Below are 22727 nucleotides of genomic sequence, written 5' to 3'. Positions count from 1 at the left end.
AACGAAGAGAAATTACACTAGAGAAGAACGGGAATATCACGATTTCGAATCAGAAAGAAAATGTGAAAACATCAATTTTTAATTTCACGTTCAATTTTAATGGCATTCCGGTAGATATTTCGAACATACCTTCTACATCGAGTGGATATATGCACGAAGAAGACTTATTACGTAAAACACCAACCGATAAACACGAAGCACAACCAGCAGACACTATAAAACGAGAAAGTAAAAAAGCAACGTTGGAAGAACTATTATACGAGCCAAAGGACTCGGATAATTATAAAGACTTTGATAATGAAGATTACACCGAAGTTCTTGATTACGAGAAAAATAGAACCCAAGAGATGATTTTACCAAGACGAAATGTACTCTTCTGGGATAACCTCTTCATACACAACGGCCAAAAAGTGAAACAGCCAGTAGTCCTAACGACTAGAGAATTGATGAAAGAGTGTGATGCAAAAAACCAGCACTTCGATTGGCCTCTAATACCGTCGAACATTCAATACCGACCAGTGAGACAATATCATTACGTGAGAATTTATGAGCACAACCAAACACAACTGTACTTCCTAAACAATTTCCTTACCATCGCAGACGGACTATTGTATGGAGCCATTAGAGAAGCCATTTTTGACACGGTACCGAAAAGACGATATGAAGAAAGTGCATTAGGAGGAGCATTTGTATCAACGGCTATGTTCAAGAGTAACATAGAATTTTGCGTAAAACAAATGCCAGAAAATGTTGCAGTATCGGCAGGCGCTCATGATCTAAGGCAGCAACGAAAGTTTCTATACGTAATTAACAATATGCGCCAGCTCCTCACTTTATTGGTTAAAAAGGGTGCAAGACGCATTCTATTAGTACCACAATACTATACGACGGCGACGAAAGAAACAGCTGCGATTAAAAACAAAACCATCCTATACAATCAGTGGTTAAGCAGCTTAGCAGGAAGGTATAATAACGTAACAATCGAGTATGCAGCCTACGCCGAAGATATATCAAGAATATACAACACGCCGACATACATCGATCGAAAAGCAAACGCTTTCCCTCTATTTCCAGCATATCTGGAAATGATAGCTGAAATGGCGAACTTCCTACATACAGAAGAAACAGAGTAACTAAAATTTTTCGTAAAACGTCAACCCAAAGGAAGAAGTAATCCGCAGATTGTATATTCGTTCATTATATTTTCGTAAACCATCAATCAATTTAACCTCATTCCAGAAGATTTACGTAAAACATCAGAGAACGTTCTGGGTTTCGTTGGTTGAATAAATCTTATCACTGTAATTTAGAGAATAAGAAGAAGATTCTAGTATCATTATTTGTTATCAATACCTAGAGAATAAGAGAAGTTTTCAATTGTTTTCATCGTTTTAGAAGAATAAAATTGCGTTATTACAAGTGATTCATGTTATTTACTACAAGATCAAACATCATTTTATTTTCATTTTTCATTCGAAAGAATTCGCTACACAACATCCGCATGAATAAAGCCAAAATAGATGCGAAGAAAACAGCACCACATCGTTAGTGACCAGCTAAAATAGAGGGTAAACACACTTCATCAGATTATGAAATTATCTTATACATTGCAAAGTTACGAAAGATTTTATGAATACGAAAAGTGTTTAATTTGCGAAAACGTGACTTATTCAATACAAATTTTACGATCAACCTCTGAAACTGTTTCTGAAAATTCAAATCTTCCCGATTAACGACAGGTAATAATTACTACCACAGTATTTCATCATAATTACTAGAAATTATTCTGAACAACACACGTGTGTTTTAGTGTTGAACAAATCAAGTCAACATGAGCACTATATCCAGCGAAGGATCGGACAACAGCGACGTAATTCTAATAGCCCGTGAAATCCCAGTTCCGAAGTGCATCATGTGCGATGAAATATTGTTAGGTCAACCGTCGAAACCAAACATATTGATAAATCCGGAATGCCTACATACAATGCACGAAACCTGCGCAAAAAGAAGATTATTGCTAGAAATAGATGGAAAAATAGAGAAACAAACAGTACAGTGCAAAGTCCACGATTGCGTAAAGACATACAATTTCGAAAATTTAAAATCCATTGAGATAGAAACGATTTCGGTGTCAACTGAGATGAATCGATTCAAGCTAAAAATTTCATCACTACAGCAAGAACTACAAACTGCCAAAGCTGAAATCGAGAAACAGGAAAACAAGCTACGTAAACAACAAGGAGAAATAACAAACCTTCAGAACGTCATTGACTTCTTAAAAACCAAAATTGCGACGAATGAAAATTCTACCTTCGATATTAATAACTCTCAACCATCTACATCCACTGGCATACACCACGAAAGTAGATCCTTGCATAAAACACCCAAACAACAAAACAATGACACGGTCGACAAATCAAACGATGAAAAGAAATTGAAACCGATCAACGAGAAGCTAGAAACAATTGAAGTCAAACCAGAAGAAGACAACGACGCAGATTTAATTCAGAATGAAGCCGAAGATAAACTGATCACACCATCGTACCCAGCTCTCACCATTTTAAAAAGAAGACCAACCATCATGGAATTAGATTTTGAAGTACATAACGGAAACCAAATACGATTACCAGTCGACATAACAACGAAGTACCTACATGAGGAATGCAGAAAAAGTGGCTTTACTTTTAATGAACCTTTACCTCAAGATTTAAGAAATACATTCAAGATCATTGAAAAATGGAATCATATTCGAATTGCAAAACACCTCCCAAATGGTGAAATTGTATACATGCTGAATAAATTCATGGTCATCGGTGACAGTTTAGCTCTAGGACTAGTAAGAGATGCCATAAGCAAATTTCGTAAAACTCAATGCGTAAAAAGCAAATTTATGGGAGCCATGGTTTCTACACCATTATTAAAGAGGAACGTAAAGGATCATTTGAAAATCGTCACGGAAGGAGTAATTGTGTCAGCAGGAGCCCATGACTTACGAAAAGAAAAAAATGTAAAACACGCGATGAACAACATGAGACAGCTGATTTCCGTACTGATCGAAAAAGGATGCAAACGCTTATTAATTATACCGCAATATACCAGTTATGCAACGAAGGAAACACGCAGATTTAGACAAAGAACAATCACATACAATCAATGGCTTAAAACATTAGCGGGAAAATACTCAAACATATGGATCAAATATGCAGAATGCGTGGATGAGATCGATACCAAATATCCAGTCCCAAGGTATATAGATGAGAACGGCAACCCTTTCCCAGTGTTCATGGCATACCTAGACATAATCCTACATATTGCGTATCATGTACACAGCAGCGAAAAATTCTACTAATGAAATTTTCGTAATACATCTCAGAAAACAAGATACGTCAGATTAATTGATATTTCTCGATGCTTGAATACTCAATTTTCATTTTACGTAAAACATTCAAGTAGAGTTATTGATGTAACTTTAGGTGTACCGTTATTGTAATTATAAGAAAGAAGATTATATTCCGTTTATTTCTATTGTACTCAGCTGTAATTAAAAATAATCATTTGTTCACGTAATTTTACATATGAAAATAAAAATAAAAAACCATCGCTAAAACATGCTATAGTTCTTATTTAACATCATAGAAGGGTAAAAGGCAAAAGCCCAACTAGTCAGAGCAGCTTCATCTGTTAACAAAAACCTGAAATGGGTATTCCCAACGATAACCGGCTGATTGTATAATCTACAAGAAATATTTTGCTACATTTCTACTCAGCATTGACAACAGTGAAGCACGAAATACGAGTAAAATTTTCTCTAGTGGCGTAAGTAAAACAAAAGTTACATCAAGACAATTCCATTTATTCACATCAACAATTTCCGTAAGTACAGATTCATTTGTAACAGTAAAAATTACACAAAACAGCATGAAAATTAATGTAATACAAAATACATGAAATTTAACGAATACCCATGATGTTGACAGAAAATGGATAGCAGAATAGTGAATATCGTGTCTTGCTCATCATGTAATCAATCACTGGCTGAGCCCCCGATCGTCGAGCAAATAGAAAATCCTCTCGTAGCAACCACGTGTACGCATCTGTATCACCTGCAGTGTTTGAAAGACGTAATAGATATTGCTCCACCTGGTGCTGTAAAATGCGTATTCCCTAGATGTGACCAAGAAATCCAACCAGACACTCATTATTTCGTAAAAGGTAACATGAAGCAAATTACCATGATAGATGAATTTCGTAACACACCGTCTTTCCTCGTAAGTCGAATCAAAGAACTAGAAGAAGAAAATCAAGAATTACGTAAAACAAATACATCACAAGAAATAGAAATTCAACGCATCAATAATAAAGCTAAACAAAGTATTCAAAAGATTATTGACCTGAAAGCAATCACGAAAACAGTAGAATTTTCAACACCAGCACCGAAACTCGAGGAAATTAAACATGACTCACCGTTGTCCGAAGAGAATAATCGTACTGATGACGACGGAGAAATGCTTGAGATGAATTTTACCCCTTCATATGAATGCATGTCTGATGAAGATAAAAAATCAACGAACTCGAAGATAGCAAAAGAAGACATCCAAGAATTATCACCTATAAAACAAAGAACAAAAGATAAATCTCCAATTATTAAAAAAGCAAACAGTACTATAATTAAAATAAGACAAAGCAGTAATGATCGTAAACAGTTGTCACCGAAGAAAAAATCACCAGAACGCAAAAAATTAATAACACCGCCACGTAGCAAATCTCCAACTAAATCAACAATCACACGTATTCGCCCTACGTCTCCGGTATACAAACGACCATACGTAAAACCAAATTATTCTAGCTATCGATATTCAACACGCATACCGAGAACACCATTAGGATATAACAGAAGACATGAATTAAGAAAACAAGATTACGAAAGACGCAACTCGAAACGCTACAAATCTCTGATGATTTATCCATCTTCTAAATGTTACCCTAAACCTGGACAATTTGCGGCGATTAAGACAATCAAACATTTACGTAACTCGATAACAATAGATACCTATGCAGAAAAAAGAGCTCAAACAGTATATTTACCGATTAACTACACTTTATTTCGAAAAGAGCTAGAAAATTTCAGTTACCCGCTAATGAACAGAGCACCAAAAGAAGTATACAATAACATACGCCCGATCAAAGATCATCTATTTCTCAGAAGTTTTTCAATGACAGTTGGAAATGGTGGTTCTGAAACAATCTTCTTGATTCAAAACCATTTCATGATTGGAGATGGAGCAATCCAACAAATTGTCCACACAGCCGTAAAAGCAGATCCCAGTTATGTAGATGCGATGAAATTTAATGACTTCATACAGCCAAACATCTCCGTTGACCAACTCGAACGCAATATTGACAAACACCTTCTAAAATCAACGCGAGGTATAATAATGTCGGTAGGCCACAAAGACCTCATGGATGGGACCTGTGAAGAAAAGTTAAAATCTCAGTATTTACGATTAATAAACACTTTGGAACGCAAAGGAGCTGAAACAATAGTGATATTACCTCCAATCCTGTTAAAAGAGTTTAAGGATCAAGGTTCTAAGTTATGAGATTGGCTACAAAGAACAGCACATGAAAGACAGGAAACAGTAACATACGTAAGACAAGCGGAATCCATACTCGACCGATCCACTCCAATTGAAAAAGGTGAAAACGAAGCGCCGACAATGATACAACATATCATCTTAGAACTGATCCTGGGTCTCATCCCATTCCTCACCGAATAAAAATTCACACATTGAACCATTTTGAAAATCTTCTGATCCTATGAAACAATTTGACACAAAGTATTCAAACATTTCACATTGCGTAACACAAGAGAAATATACTTCCCGTGATAATTGTTCACAAATGGTTTCAACTGAAATGAAGATTGATCCAAGACATTATTCATCATCAAGATAGAAACCTGAAACAGAAAAACAGAAACACATTATTAGTTGCAAATAATTCAAAAATTTCGTAAAACACATACATGTACTATTTTATTATTTTTTTTATCTTTTAAGCAAGAAGCATTGTAAAATTTTTTCTTTTTCTCTTATCAGTAAGCAGTGTTATCTATTTTTTTATTTTTTTTTATTCTACAAACCATGTATTTTAATATGTTTTTACCTAGTACAGTTTCCATTTTATCCATTCATTCATTTATCGGAAGGTCCATGTTCAAGCGTAATAACCAAATGTTGACATAATTCGGGGCAGAAGAAGAGGAGATCGCAATCATCTCTTAATTTGAGAATTTATGTAAACACTATGCCATTACACAAACTCGGGGCATATGTAGAGACAGATTGTGATGCATTTTCGGTCGCGTAAGCGAGAGAAATTCGTTCTGCCTCTAGCCAACATTAAAAATAGTTTCGTAATACGACACCTAGCGGATTAGTTCACTCTATACTTCGTAACGAGAGAACATACGCTAGAGAAACCAGTCATTTGGCGACTCCCGATGATAAAACATCGGATATCAATGTTCCGGAGATGGTATAGGACCACCTATACCATGCTATTTGCGTAAATCTAATGGACTAAATTAGTAGCACAAGTCCAGTCATATACGAAATATGAACTGGTGAAGCAAGTGATCTATTTCGAATATGTTCTGTGTTCCAGTTACGTTGATAGAGTCGTTCAGATGCACTCGGGTCCAGGAGTTATTACGTAAAACATCCGAGGATCCTTATTGTAAATCTCATCTTATTGAGTAACATATATGGACCTTCCCACATCCGTGTACTGTTCCCTATTCCCTGTGGTGATGTGCTTTGCACTTTCTAAGGCATAAAATGCCATCTCTTTCTTTCCGTAATACTGTACAGGCCAGTATAAATAATATAGCTTGAGTAAGTTGTAATTATGTACTTGAATACAATACATTGAATTACAACTGAAGATGTGTTATTATTTTGTAAGATAAATAATCTTAAGGTAAATGTCTGTGTGGTATTCGTAATTACACTCAGTGTCCGAAAAATAGGTAACGAGGCGGTAAGTCGCCAGGTACCTATGAAGCTCTCAGAAGCTAGGTACTGCTAGACCTCAAGTAGGTAGCTAGCATATGTGAGACCTATACATGGAGATGTGCTTATAAAATAGCATATCGCAATGTGCAGAATATATCTCCACAAGCCAACAATGTATAAATTTCTCGCCAATTTTCAAAGCTATATAGCCAACGTTGTGGTGAAAAATTTAACGTCCGGAGCTGTATATTTTTAAAAAATAAAGTAAAACGAGACCAGCAGCAAAAAGGTCCCAAAGTCTATTATAGCATCTTATTTACCGTACATGCTATAACTGAAGGCATCCGAAAAAATATTCCATATATTTGAACGTGTTTCGAAAAATATACCTACTACCTACACAGTTTATCGTTATGTACCTACCTTGCAAAAAAAAAAAAAAAAAAAAAAAACTATAGACAGGGTTGCGATTGAAAATCGAAAAAGTATGCAATATTCATTAGAGTAGGTACCTATCTATATGGTTTTTTTTTCTCTGCCATATTATATGTAAGGTAAACTACCAGTTATGGACCGGCCTGCAACTTATCTGATAGGAGTGCCAACTGCAGCATTGCGTAGCCTTGAGTGTAGCCAACCTAGAAATGCATGGTCATTGGATGTTGGGTGTTATCAGTGTGCTCGGCGTGTTTGTAATCAGAAAGTAACAATTTTTATGGCAAAAATGTTGTAAAATTGGTACAAGGGTTTTTAATTAATTCAATTACATCGATTCAAAGAGTATATTCGACGAACATTTGGTTTGTATGTGAGAAGCTAAGTACCAAGAACTACTATTTTGCATGTTCAAACTTTTTTGCAAATTTTAGGTTTATGTTAGGCGCTTTTTGGTAGAATGACAATGTTCAAACATGAAATCGCTGTAATGTTTTCAAAATTGATGATTATAAGCCAAGTCTTATGTATTTATGTTGCATACCACGTATATTATTTCATGTTCCAGTGAATAAACATTCAAATTGTGAAATTCAGTTTTGGTCCGCAATTGGTAGCTAATTTTTTTTCAATGAATTTTTTAATTTCAAAAGGGTTGTCTGGTACCAACTACGGACTGGTCCACAACTGGTAGTTTTTCAACTTCAATATTTGTGAACTTTGATTTTTTTTTCAATATTTACACAGCCACTGCCAGCATATGCGGCATCTATCTGTACATTTGACATAGGTAAAAATCGCGGAGGTGAAGTGTCAGTCCGTTGACCTCGCTTCGAATACTATAAATATCAGATTGGTAGATCAGTTGGCTTGTATCTTTTGAGTCATCTTGTTTCTTCTGTTGTGTCCAACAATTCGATCACGCTGGGGTTGCAGTGTCTGGACAATGGGAGCTCGTGTTTAACTGCAAATCTTCGGATTGTTCTACTGTCTCTATATTGAGATCTTGGTGAATGGACTCGTTTTTCTCGAAACGGTAGGCTCGAACTATGCGACAAAGAATTAAATTCTGGCATCTTTGAATGATGTCGATGTTGGATTTGCTAGCGCAGCCCCATAGAGCAATGTGATAAATCCAAATTGGCTTGATTACAGCGAGATACACCATTCGCTTAGCTTCGATGTTCAGCTCAGACTGGGGTCCCAATAACCAGTACAGGCTGTGTATTTTCTCTTTGATTTGAAGCTTCTTTGAGTATAGATATTCATTCCAAGTGAGGTGAGAATCTAGGTGCATACCTAGGTATTTGGTCGATTCTGACCTTGGGATGATCTTATTTCCAATCATAATTGGTGTGTAACCATGGCTACATAGGGCAAAATCTACATGAACTGACTTTTCATTAAGGTGCCCCGGCGGAAGTTGGAATTCGGGGTAAGTTAGAAAACTTGCTCTAGCACCTAGAGGTTTATATCTGGCGAAGTGCCACTAAAGGTGACTTGAGGGTACTACCCCTACTTCATCATGGCATAAAAATTTTCGCGATTCAGTTTCATTTTAGATGTCTTTGGTTCAATTGTATTTTGTTGTTGTTTTGAACTTATTTTGAATTTGGTCTAAAATACAGACTTTCTATTTCTTAGTTTTTCGCATATAGCGGACGAACCGTGCGTCCTAGTGAAAATCTGATGAGAGTGATCTCAAAGAGAATTAAATTCTCTACAATTTTGTTTTTGTGCAATTTTTCTAGGACGCTCGGTTTGTGATCTACGCCTCTGCAAAGTTTAGCCTGTTCTGACTTCCCCCAATTGAGGTAAGTCAGGACAGTTTATATTTTATTCCACTGAGCGAAAGCTACTGTGTCAATCGCGCTCAAATTTTTACCATAGGTTAAGAACCCTTATAGGAACCTACATAATAAATTTGATCCATATTGTTTCATTAGAAGGGGAGTAACAGCTGGTCAAAGTTGAAATTGCGAAAAATCATTCCGACTTGCCCCGGTGCACCTTATTTGCCAGCAGTTTCCACCTCCTCATCCATCTGATGATCACGTCAAGTGCTCCCTGAAGGGCACTGATAGCTGCATTATAATCTCGATTCACTGTTAGGATAGCTTTGTCATTAGCATACATAGCCAGTATGAAATCATCACCAATGTGCACATCAGCTGTGTACAGAAGGTAGAGATATAGGGACAGGTTACCACCTTGAGGTACTCCAGCTAGGCAAGGGCGCATAGATGAATTAACTCTTCCCTGAGAGACACAGAACTCCCTGTTTTTGATGTATGAGGCAACCACATTTAAGTATGCACCTTTGAGCACTTTACTCAGCTTGTACTTCAGGCCTTTGTGCCAGACTTTATCAAAAGCCTAGGATGTGAACTTTGATGATGAAAATCTTCTAATGTGGTTCTCAGGGTACTATAACTGGTCTATATTTGCATGATCCATAATTAGTACTTCTTCAAAAACTGCCTTGAATTAGGGGAATTAAAATTACTTTTTTTCAAAACTGAACACCTTGAAGTGAAAGAAGAAGCTTCAAGGATTAGGGGAGAGGAAGGATGTTTTGGACAGGTGGATGCTGGATGTTTTGGATAGTTTCTGGTTTGACGAGTTGGTTTGATTTTTTTTGACGGGGTACCACAACTGATAAGTACATATTTGACAACATTTACCAGATACCAACTCGTGTGATAAAAATATTTCAGCTTTTGTTTTGATGCGCTGTTTTTGAAAAAAAAATTGTCTCACATTTTGAGCTCCTGAGAAATAACTGTAAGGAATTTCGTCAAGAACCCAAGTAAAATGAAATCTCTGATTCTTTCTCGTCAATAATCACTAATCACCTTTTTCGTGAAAAGCTGATACTTTTTTCCCACAGCCAGTTGAAGTAGAAATGGCATAGTGGGGATGTTTTGGACACTGCCATAAATTCGTGTTAATTTGATATGTTTAGGTGTAAGAATGCCTCAGTTTTATCCGAGAAATCCAGAAAAGACTTTTAATGAGTCTGGAATGATAAATTCTAATCAAGAACGTTTGAAGTTGCCTCCTGAAAATATGTCGATTCGAGCAGGCCAGCACTGGCTGAAAAATATGGCATAAAAAAGTCGACTCTTCAATATTGCCTCACTAATATTAAAAACAATCCAAGTCAACTGAAATTGTGGACAGATACTGACAATTGATTCTTAATTGATTGAAATTTTGGATTTCCAAAAATAAGCCTTCAAAAAAACGTCATTTCTCAGCATGTCCAAAACATCCACCCAAAATGGCGTTTTTTCAAAAGTCCAATGGTTTGTCCAATTTGAAACTTAAAAATTTTTCAAGTAAGTAGGTCAAAATGTGCGCATGAAGATCCTCTTTCAAATGAGACCAGCCCCACCTTTCTAGGTGTTTCCTATCGCTTGCAATTTCAAATCAAAGAAAAGTGTCCAAAACATCCTCCCTCTCCCCTATTAAAAAAAATATATATATATCAAAATTGGGTCATAAATGATATCTTGGCGATTAATTGTAAAAAAAGTGGTCTATGACTGGTAGTTTACCTTACTCGAAATTCAGACGTGTGAAGGTTTTTTTTCTCATATCAGTCGGCAATTATTTTCTGTTATCACCCCCTCCCCCTCAGAGAATGCTTAGTTTCGTTCCTGAACCCTGTGATCCGAATAGGACTGATATGTTTCTTCGCAGTCACTGCAGGTGCACCTATTATTTCTAAATAAACTCTGCACAAGCATAATGTACAGCGTTTGAGATCACAATACGAACATTTACACTTTTAAATTGCACACTTTCTACGCTTATACATAGTTGCATCATGCACAGTTCATAATGCAAAATAAGTCTCATACGTACATCAAAGGTACCTGCTAAAAGAGAAGCGCATTTTCGAGAATATTTACACGTCGAATATTACCCTCGTAATCCGTATAACGCATCGTTTGATGGAATGTGAGATGATCTTAGAAAAAAGATTGAGGGAAAAAAATCATCGACACCGGCGTTCGTTTCGTTATTGGTATCAGTCGTTTCAGCATCGTAAATACCCATCCAATCGAATTGATAAGCTCGGGAACACTTTAAATACGAGTAATAACAATGTTTTCTTGTCGTATCGATAAATTATTCATGAAGTGAAACCTATACAGTCGAATACATGGTCAAATGAAATTGCCTACAATAGAACTGGCTGTGCTGCCTATATATATATACCATTGCATTTTAAAATTTTCACGCGATTCGCATCGCAATGAACGATTTACCGACTTCACCAGCGCGGTGATAAAATTTCAAAATTTAAAAATATACCGGCGAACGCTTTTAAAATTAATGAATCGAGAGCGTTGGTCGGAAAAGAAGTAAAAAAAAACCTCTTATATCTGCTAACCGACCTTTAACATTTTAAAAACTACGTTCTTTTAGGCTCAATCGATGAACAAAGGTAATTTTTTTCATTGTTTTTTTTTCTTTTCTTTTTTCGATAAAAAAACATTTCTTCGGTTGTTCGACGCCATGGCTACATTACACTATCGCGTCAACCAAATGGTAACAAATTTTTTTCCAGCACAATTTCGCGTCTAAACTATCTCGCTACACTCGGAGTACAATAAATTCAAATTTTGTGTCGTACTTTTCGGATATTTTCAAAGTGCTATTAAGATACAGCGGATAAGGAAGGGAAAAAAAGTCGAGTTAACTTGATAAATTAGTCGTTCGCCGTAAACGATACGCGAACGAATTTCCAAAACAAAAGCGCTCGCGAGCGGCTCAATTCACGCGAATATCTTACGTCGAGCACCAACAAGCTAAACGAATTTCTTTGAAAATTCCATTTAAAACTTCTCCATTATTAAATTTTTACTCCCTTTGCCTTGTTAACCCGCTCCACGGTTTAAGGGAGGAAAAAAATCGCTAAAATTACCTAAAATATCATTTTCACGAATTCTCTCGAGCCTTCGAAAACTCGTTGTCGTCGCAATTCATCCTGCCAGACGAATTTCTCCCTCTCCTAAGATTCTTTTTTTTTATTCGTTTATCAATCCGACCAACAATAAAATTAAAATCGAATACTCGCTTGATAAGAAACTTCGCGAGACTTTTGTTTGTTTTTAAACTATCCCTACAGATATACAGGTAGATTGGTATATTTGCTATAACTTCAATTAAAACTTCATCCGATACTCGACTAGTGATTTACTCCAGTCAGTAATTTCATCAAAGATCAAGTTACACATCTACGTGTATAAAGATAAGCAACGAATGAATCAGAATTTCAAATTACTCGTATCCGGTATTCTTCTCTATCTGGTTCTTTCCGCTCTCGGCGAGGAAAAGTTAAATAATGGATGATATTTCTTAAGAATAAATTTCAACACGACTGCTTGACAACGTTGACAAAAATCAACAAATACCTACGTCAAAACAGCGTGTCAACCTTTCATTGTGCATAATTTGAATGGCAAAAAATTCCAAATTTATTCATCAAGAATGCTTATAAGATTTTGGATAGCACTGATCTCTGTTCAATTGTCTCAAAATGAAGCGTAAAACGTTTCAAAATACAAACTGTAATCAGCAGACATCAAGACGAGGATTTTTTTCGCTTTATAAAGTACTGATAATTCGTACTGTGCATAAAAAAACAGCTAGTATTTACGGCGAATCAAGTAGGCAATTTATTTAACATGTCTGGCGTCGAGGAAACTATGTTGTTTATGGCATATCAAATTTACAATTTATTCAACTCGATGTAATAAGCGCTTTATTCTGTGATTAATGGCAACTTCTTGTTTGAAGGCAACATTTGAAAAATGATCAGTTTTTTATTTTATCGAATGTTTCTCGTATGTACTCGTTCACAACAACAACAAAAAATGTACAAATAGAACGACGTTAATTAAAAATTCAAGAAGAATTTGATTTTCAAACGGTAAATCATCGAACGTCTATTATTTTATCAGAACTTATAATTTTGAATTCGTCAGATTGCAAGATACGAATGTTTCGAAAATTTCGCAAACCAGCAAAAAAGAAATCTGCCAGGAATTTGAGAAAATCTGAATGTTGAGCTCACGAGCGCGATGTGAAACGTATAGGTAGGTCAGAGGGTTGGAAAAATAGACATTTGCAAAATGACAAATACACTCGAGAGTTATTTTGGATGGGCATGTAGAAATTCTACTGTCACCCTAATATTATTATACCTAAAACAACAGACATTTCGGTTAGACTGAAAAGACACAATTGACTTCACAGACTATCAGCGGTACGCCAGAATGCAAACGTTTTATTGATAACTTAACATAGTGAAAGAAACCGAGACCGTGTATGGTCCACGTTCTGGTTAAAATGTGTGAGTGTGTGAAGCGAAACAGCCCTTATAATATGAAGAAGAGCATAAAGTGGACTAGCTGGCGATATACATACCTTCTGGTATCACAGAAGCAATGTGGAATAAAATACGTAAAGGAATAATGCGAAAAAGGAACAATATGATAATGACGATAAAAGGAGAAAGGACGAGCGTAGTGAACTTAAGGGACGTTTTGCAGCCATATACAACAACGTTTATAACTACCTTTCAGTATGCTCATGGATGCGTAACACAGCCTATATTATCATCAATTCGCACTCGTTTCAAAAGCACCGATTTACGAGTGGATGTCTGGCGCGGCGTCGTGGTCAAAACAGTCTCGTAAGAAGTCGCTCGAGGGATTATACGTACATACCATGGATGGTGCGACGCCAAACTATTGTGTTGGAGTGAAACTAATATTGGATAATTGTTATCCTTCGGTATTATCTTCACATGTATAAGAGAGTTTCGTGTACCCAGAAGAAAAGAATTATCTCGTTTTACATTCATTTTCCCAGAATGCACTTTTGTGTTCAAATGGGTTGATGTTTGTACATAGCTATGTATTGTATATCATTGATTAGTAAAATTGTGACTGTAAGTAATGTTAAATAACGAATTTATTGAGCAAACAAATTTTATATTTTAAATTATTATCCGGAATAGATTTTTTAATCAACAACAACCATCGACCCCTCATTCCATTCCTTCAAACTAATACCTAAACAGCTACTTGTATGCAGCTAATAATTTCTGAAAAATCACTCGAGAACAAGAAGTAATTATTCAACCATCGACCTTTTATAGGGTACATTTTGATGCAAACCTTCCAAATCGAGCTTGTAAAGAATGCCTCTGCGCATTGCGCGAACTCGTCTCTTACCTTACCCCACTTACTACGTGTAAGTATGATCCTAATCGCGTGTGGAAGGTGGTTAAGCTCGATTTGAGAGGTTTGCATCAAATATTTGCTTGATTTCCGATTGGAATAGCTGTCCAGATAAGGAATAAAAGACCGATGCATTCAACTTTCAATTTTGTGAACTGGGCTTCTTCAGCAGATTATAGCAGTTTGACTCGATGTGACCATACGGAAAACAATTTTTTACAAACAATTTTCGGCTCTTTACTGTCCTTGGCCACATATCCAGGACATCTAGAGGAGGGTGGGGCAAAAGTTCGCGACGAGGCAAAAGTACTATCACAGATAAAACCTGTGCAGAACAATTTTTATCGGAAATTTTTTGTTTTAGTGTGTGGCAACATTGTCTGCACTCCCAGAAAAAATCAGCGTTCTTGCTTCAGATGCATCTAAGAAATGGGAAATATATAATGGCACGACAGAGAAATATATTGAACGACAGCAAAGTTCAACGACGAAATAGGGTGTTTGCACGACAGCCTTAAATGCACGACGGCATAAGTGATTTGAACGACGAATTTAATAGGTTTTTGAACGACGACCAGTGTAACGACAGAGATATTCACTTTGCACGCCGAAAAAAAGGAATTCCCGACAACATAAAATAACCTGTGAATTTTACGAGACTAGGTTGTTCAAGTATCGTATTGAATTGATTTAAAGTTTCAAAAATCTGCTGAAGGCTTCAGGAATTTTCAAAAAGTCGCTGGAGGCTCCGAAACGACTTGAAATTCGCTTGCAGTACTTAGTAGGGTATTGAAATTGGTTTTTAGAATAAATTTCAGCTTTACAACTCCAATTTGATGAAATTTTGTGGGAATTTCGAGTTTCAAAAATCTGCTGGAGGCTCCAGAACTGCTCAAAACGAGTTGAAACTGTTTCCAATCGATTTGGCATATCGAAAATAGGGTATATCCCAAATTTCAGCTTTTTTGGTCAATTTGGTATAATTTTGATTTTTTCCCTCATTTTTGGCCTAAATTGGATTTTCAAAAATTCACCAAAAATCGAAAAACGCACTTTAGCACTTGAAATTTTGATAGGTGATAAATTTTTGCATGATCTTTCGATCTACCTTTGTAAGGTTTGAAAAATTTCGTGCAAGTCCTATGTTGAAACGCAAAATCTGCAATTTCGGTTGACCTATCAATCAAAATGGCCGCCATTTTGTAAGTAAGGCCAACTTTTTTTTTGGGCAAGTTTGCTTTAAAATGTTCTTTAGGAAGTCCCCTTTAAGAAAAAAGTTGTCCCGAAGGATCGGCGGGGGGGGGGGTGCAATTACTCCTATTGTCATATGCCGGACTATTAGGGATGCACATTCGACTCAAACTTGTCTCTGTTCCAGAAAAGGCCACAGCGATTCCTCTAGGCCAAAAATGTAAAAGAGGCCGGCCAAGTAAGGCTAAGAAAGCGTTGCTGAAGCAGTGAAGAAGTAGTAGATGAATGTATTTCGTCCCATAACATATCGAAATGCTCGATTAATTTTTATATTTAAGAGAGAAACACATGTTTGAGATTTCGTCGTTATTTTATACAAGAATGTCGTGCATTTTTTAAAAATCTGTCGTTGACTGCTGTCGGGCGACTTTTTAATTTCCGTCGCTGATTTTTTTATGTTGTCGTGCAATTTTTATATGGTCGCTGAATAAACTTATTTCGTCGTTCAACTTTTTTTTGGTCGTTCAATTCTTATGTGGCCGGGCATTATATTACTTCGTCGTGAAAACTACCTTTTTTCGTCGTTGAAACACCCTAAACTGTCGTGCCGATAAATCCCACCCCTAAGAAATCCCCCAAAAAAGTGAAAATGTTGATTTAAAAAAAAAAAAATTGCATAATGAAATTTCAATTACCAGCATAAAAATATTTGATGAATTTTAAATATCAAGAACTGATTTTGAATCATGGTTCAATAAGTAACAACTTCTGATATTTTGTTTTAGCGTAAATTCAATACCTATATTTTCTTCAATTATGAGATTTCTACATCATATGTATTTATCCGGGGCAAATATCCTGTGAGGGTGTGAGGCAAAAGTATCATTAGAACAAAAATTACAAATTTTTTTACAAATATGCATTTTTGAGGCATAATTTTTGAAAACTAGAGTAACTAGAGAAAAAAGCCCCCTTTTGATGTTTTTCTTTGATAATTTCAACCCCCTAAAAAAATACTACATCAAAACAGAGAAAAAAACATTACAGGGCAATTTTGCTAGGGCTCTCGGAATTACCCCATGGCATGAAAAATGATCGACATGTTTAACAATTCAATACCACCAAAAAAAAAAATTATAAAAGCAAAATCAAAAGAGGTACTGACACTTTAACACGTATTCATCAAATTTCAGCTTCTAAACAGAATTTTTCAACAAGTTTTGAACGATAAAAACAAGTTTCAAAAATGCACCGTTTTTTGCGGCAAAGGATTTGGGCATTAAGATTTTGAACACTGCACAGACTTGACAAAACGGAGCAGATGAACCTTCTGATCATTAATGGGTGTAGATTGGCACTAAAACTACCTACTTTCTTCATCAGTTGTGCCAAAATGTGTTTTGCAACAAGGCTAGGGCTTGCTATCGGAATTACCCCACATTGGAATTACCCCACTTTATCTTAGGAGAAAGATGAAATTAGGTATTTTCAGGGGGCATTGATGTGACCATTTTCAATGAGTGCAAACTTATGCCCCTCCCTCCTCTACAATTGTAGCAGTTGCGCTGTGGCTTTTAATCTTGTCTATCATTGTAACCACTCAGATCACAATTGCCACTCAGGTCTCCATCATTCGGTCACTCAGATCATGTTTACCACACAGACCATTACCATGCAGATCATCAACACACAGATCATGTTGGTCACTCAGGCCATTCTTATCAGTAAACAAACAATTTAAATTATTCAAGAAATTTGCATAAAAACCTTAAGGAGAAAGGTAATGAGCAGCTCTTGGCGCATTTAGCTACAATTTTATCATGAATGCCATGGATTAGGCAGGATACTGCATCCTTGCCTTTGATTCTGCACTTGCAAATGAAGTGTAACTTACTAAAATAATATTGATCCCAAATTTAATTGATAAATTATCTAATTTCCTATGATTCAACATATTTTCCAGCTAGGTAGAAAAATCTTTGGTGTCTGGGAACATGGATATTAATTCACGTTTCCATTCTTTCCATGATAAATCATACAATGGAAGAGTAGCGTACCAGTCCTTAGCATATTAACCAGCTAACTTTGTTTGAAAAATGTATTTCTTCTTGCGCTAGGACCAATTGTAAACTGCAGCCAACTCCTAGAGTTTATATAACCATTTAGTGGAACCAACACCAACTTTACCTGGGTTGATTTTGGGGACACAATTCACACCCAACAGAGCATGGTGTCTCCCTGTATGTTGATGATGATGGGACTTACATTCAGGCAATGGGCAAGATGAACTAGTCATTGAACTACAGGTTGAACATGATGAACGTGAACTCAAATAGTGCCTTTGAATTAGTTTTCCCATGATTTATCCCACTTCTGAATTGTTAAGGCTATTCTCTATGGAGCACGTTCTGCATGATTTTTTGATGAAAAATGGTCAACTTTGGGCGGGGATTCCCAGTTGGGGGAAAAATCTGCCCTTCTGCCAATAAATATGAGGTAAAGAGCAGTTTAATTGGCGTTTTATACTTCAACGCGACTTTAAACTGCTGCCATGCAGCAGATTTTACAGTTTTCAAAATCGCGCTTCAATTCACAGGCATAATTTGAAGCGACTTTTTAGGTTGTCACATTTTCTGCACAGCAGAAAAAATTTCTGCTGATAAACACGCCACAAGAATATTTCGTATCGTATTTTTATCTGGTAAAGCCGCTACGCTTCTAAATTATGTGGCGTATTTTTGCACGTTGAAAAAACCAGCCACAAAAATACGCTACGCAAATATTTCGTAGCGTATTTATTCACATATTTGCTGAAAAACACGTGTAAACGTGGTATTTTGCGCATGTGTTTCAGCTTAGTATATAAATCTTTAGTCACTTCTACCAAGTGCTCTGGTGGCGTAGGTAGCAAGGATTCCACTCACAGAGCCGGGGACTCAAGTTCGATCCCTGCTGGTGCCAACAATTTTTTCAAGAATATTGATCAATGGCAGATTTTTACGCGTAAATAAAATACGCGCCGATTAATGGACAGAAAAAGCATTGACGTAAAGTGTTAAATCTCCTGCCCGCGTTTTTATGTTGTGTAAGAGCAGATTTTCATCCAACTGGGTTGTATCAAAAGTATTGAACAGATTTCTCTGGGGTTCGATTTATTTTGCTCAAAAAACATTCAAAAGCTAGGGTAGGTATGTCGAGATATTTTTGATTTAGGACATTTAATGGCTATGATAGGGAATTGAATGGAGGTACTTATAGATGCTCACATTTCTGTTGGAAAAGCAAAATTAAAAAATATGGCTACATACCCTTGATTTCATAGATGAGATATCAGTATTGATGAAAAAAAAATTGGAAGCATTTTGAAAATTCACAGAGAAATCCCAGTCTGAAGTTTAGATGGAATCTGGTCTCGGGACATAAGCACGACTAAATTCGTTCACTCGATTACACGCAGTCTTATGAACAAACGATGAAAATAACGAAAAAATCGGCTTCATATTTCGACCAGTTGTCGAATTAGAACGCTCTCCATAGAGTATACCCTTAAATAACGGGTACCATTTGTTTCGCCGCGGACGTTTCGCCGCGGACATTTCGCCGCGGACATTTTGCCGCGGACGTTTCGCCGCCGCCGAAAAAAGGTCATTTATGAAAAAGCGATCATTTCGCCGCCACAGTGATACATTACGCAATACACATCTGTTCATACATGAAATGAACTGAATGAGAAGTAGATGCGTAATACACGGCTGTTCATACAAGAAATTTTGCTGAGGCTGCAAATCGCCGATTGCAAAATGAGTTGGATGCACACCCATCTTTTTGGAAGTTCATTTCCACTCTGAGGTAAATCCAAAAAGGACGCGATCTAGCTCTCCGAAGAGCATTAGTTGGCCACAGTCCTGATAAAATAAGAAAGAAATACAGAGAATGTGACGAGCGAATCCTGAAAATAGTTCAACAATACGACAGACGTTCAATCAGTGAATATTTAGAGGCAATTGCCAATAATTTGAAGGGCCTGATGGAAGAAGGGCTCCCTCGGAAAAACATAGTTTTGATATGTTTTATTCAAAGAAATATGAATAAAACGTCATGTAGCTTGCTCTAGGAACAAGATCATGAACTGAAACTCACACCGTAGGTAGCTAAGACTTCAAGGAACTCAAATCACCAAAGTGCAGAAAAAGGGCCTCCGGCCGAGGAGACCCTTTTTCCATCAGGCCCTTCATTTGTACTCGTAAACATGTGAATAATGTTCCTATTTCCTACTTACTTTACTAATTTTACAATTCTCATTCTTATAAAAATATAATTCAATTTTTCATCATTACATAATGTTTCACTGTGGCGGCGAAACGATCGCTTTTTCATAAATGACCTTTTTTCGGCTGCGGCGAAACGTCCGCGGCGAAATGTCCGCGGCGAAACGTCCGCGGCGAAACGTCCGCGGCGAAATAAACAGTTCCCTTAAATAACAAATTTATTGAGCAAATGAATTTCATATATTAAATTATTATCCGGAATAGATTTTTCAATCAACAACAGCCATCAACCCCTCATTCCATTCCTTCAAACTAATACCTAAACAGTTACTTGTATGCAGCCAATAATTTCTGAAAAATATCTGCGTAACAGTGATGTTTTACAAGACTATAAACTATAATTGGAAAATTGGAACTTGAAATGAATATTTAGGTGCCAAGTGCTAATCATAGTCATAAATCGCAGATGGCACCGAGTTCTACAAATTGCTGTGTTCATAAATTGGAAACAAATCAAAATCATACCAAGTTTTTCAATTATTCTGTTTGCAAAAAAAAAAAGTAAGAAACCTTCATTTTGAGTTGAAAGTCACTAGCAAAAATTTTCAGTCAAGTATGCAGGTGACCCCTCAGAAGAGATTTAGGTCTTCAAAGAGTGGGTAGGTACCTACCTATTTTCTGAAGAAAAAAAAATGATCCACTTCGAAAAGGTAATTTAATAGAAATTTCAGAATCTTTAAAAGTTCAATAAACTGGCAACGTTATGCATTGCATATTCAACAACAAAGAACTTTTTCAAAATAATAATTCAACCCACCAATACAAGTATGAAGTTTACTCCTTCGCTGTTAGTTCCATTCCAACCCCCTCGTTGCAAAAAAATGACCACCGAAACGGACATCCGGAAAATAATGTGCAAATGCATCGATTGCAAAACACGCTGGCTATTCAGCGCAGCATTTCCTGTCATAATAATAAGCCAGCATTTATAGATATGTGGTAATGCAGGATTGGTATCAATTTAAGGGGTAGGTACTTGAAATTGGCAGATTATTCAAACGGAACTGGTCGCAAGAGGTACTTTGTACCTACAAATGATCGAAATGACGAGCAATAAATAATTATTAATACGCGAGATAGGCGTTAAATTTCTCGTGGCTGGTTTCTTGTCGGTCTGCATGAACATTACGTTTTTTGCGTCGAATAACAACACCCATTAATGAAAATCATTATGTCATCCACGAGCAATGGACAGTGGGCACTGCTTTATGCTGTTTTCATAATAATATAACGACCAAATAAACATTAAAACGTCAATGAATGATGTTTCGTTTTTCAAATATGTACCCTCCAATGTAAAGCGGATTTCATTGTTTTACGTATAAAAGAGACAATTGGCTGTAAATTAATAAAATCCATTTCATACCATCGAGTAATCGTACATCTACATGTACATTAGGATGTATCGAAAGAGAGAGAAAAAAAACAAGAAATGTCAGAGGATTTTGTCCAAAAGTGAAAACCTTTATTTTGAGTTAATAATTATTACTCGTGCAACCCTTTAAATTGATCAGCGTTCCACATTTTTCAACTGTAATTTTATGATTGATTATTGTTCTACAGTACATAAAAATTTATCCCAAGTACCCAATTTCTCACCTCCCCCTATTTTATTTTAAAAGCTTAAAAAGAGCATTCTCAAAATCAGTTTTTTTTAAAAATTTTCTGTCGAAATTTACATAGATACATTAAAAAGTACCTATTATAGCAAAAACTGTTTAGAATTGCATTTCTTTTCAAAAATTCGTATCACAATCAATTTCCTCACTTCCCCCTCCATTCCATGGGACCCTTTTTTCAAATTTGAACTTTATAAAAAATCATCTTTCATATTCTTAAATTTTAAAACCGAAAAAATCAAACACTTCACATAAAATTCTGAAAGGTAAAAATATAATGTTCCCAAAACTTTCCATTGTGCCCGCCTAATACAAATTTTTTAAAAAGACATGTCCTAGAAAATGTCCCGACATCTACCGCGCCGCATATGATCTGCGACAAGTAAACTTTTGAAAATTACTTCAGACGCGAGACGTGAAAAAAAACCAGCCTCTATGGAAAATTTGTCATATACACGCGTGTACAGATGATAAAATACATACTACAGAAAGTATTACTCGTTTTTGCGGCATACGACATTGTCACGATGTTCAGTGCGGGATGAAACTTTAAAGCACACCGACACTTTTCTTACTTCTCTAGTACGCTCGTTGAAAATGTAAATAAATTCGCAACAGAGCAGCAACGTAGATATTTACACTGCCTGTTGTCGAGGCGAAGAGAAATGCAGGTGCGTAAAAAATTAAACGCTATAGGATATAGACTCACGATGCGCGCACATCAGCATCAGCTAAACAGATGAGGAAAGAAATGTTGTCATTGACCCGCTAACCACACATTAAATATGTACCAGAAGGGTGAAAAGTTGCATCGTTTAATGTTACGATATGCAGAGTAAAATGAAGAACAAGAAAAATCAACATTTACCTACCTAAAGA

General features: G+C 36.3%; 1 protein-coding gene and 1 long non-coding RNA gene across 6 annotated transcripts in view; both read right to left on the bottom strand.

The window, feature by feature from the left end:
• Nucleotides 1-22727, bottom strand: part of cpx (complexin) — a 478766-nt gene that overhangs the window by 96746 nt on the left and 359293 nt on the right. The gene's annotated exons all lie outside the window — the stretch shown is intronic.
• LOC135840414 (uncharacterized) lies at nt 3833-7182 on the bottom strand. Of its 2 annotated transcripts, none has more exons than XR_010557739.1 (2): nt 4392-7182; nt 3833-4286 (listed from the first exon to the last, which is right to left on the bottom strand). It is a non-coding gene; the product is annotated as an uncharacterized LOC135840414 (long non-coding RNA). The 2 variants fall into 2 exon arrangements; XR_010557740.1 differs by having other exon boundaries at nt 4465-7182.

The sequence above is a fragment of the Planococcus citri genome, chromosome 3 (genome assembly GCF_950023065.1).
Source record: "Planococcus citri chromosome 3, ihPlaCitr1.1, whole genome shotgun sequence".
Taxonomy (NCBI): domain Eukaryota; kingdom Metazoa; phylum Arthropoda; class Insecta; order Hemiptera; family Pseudococcidae; genus Planococcus; species Planococcus citri.
The sequence above is the reverse complement of the archived record's forward strand: the minus strand, read 5'-3'. Positions and strand labels throughout refer to the sequence as shown.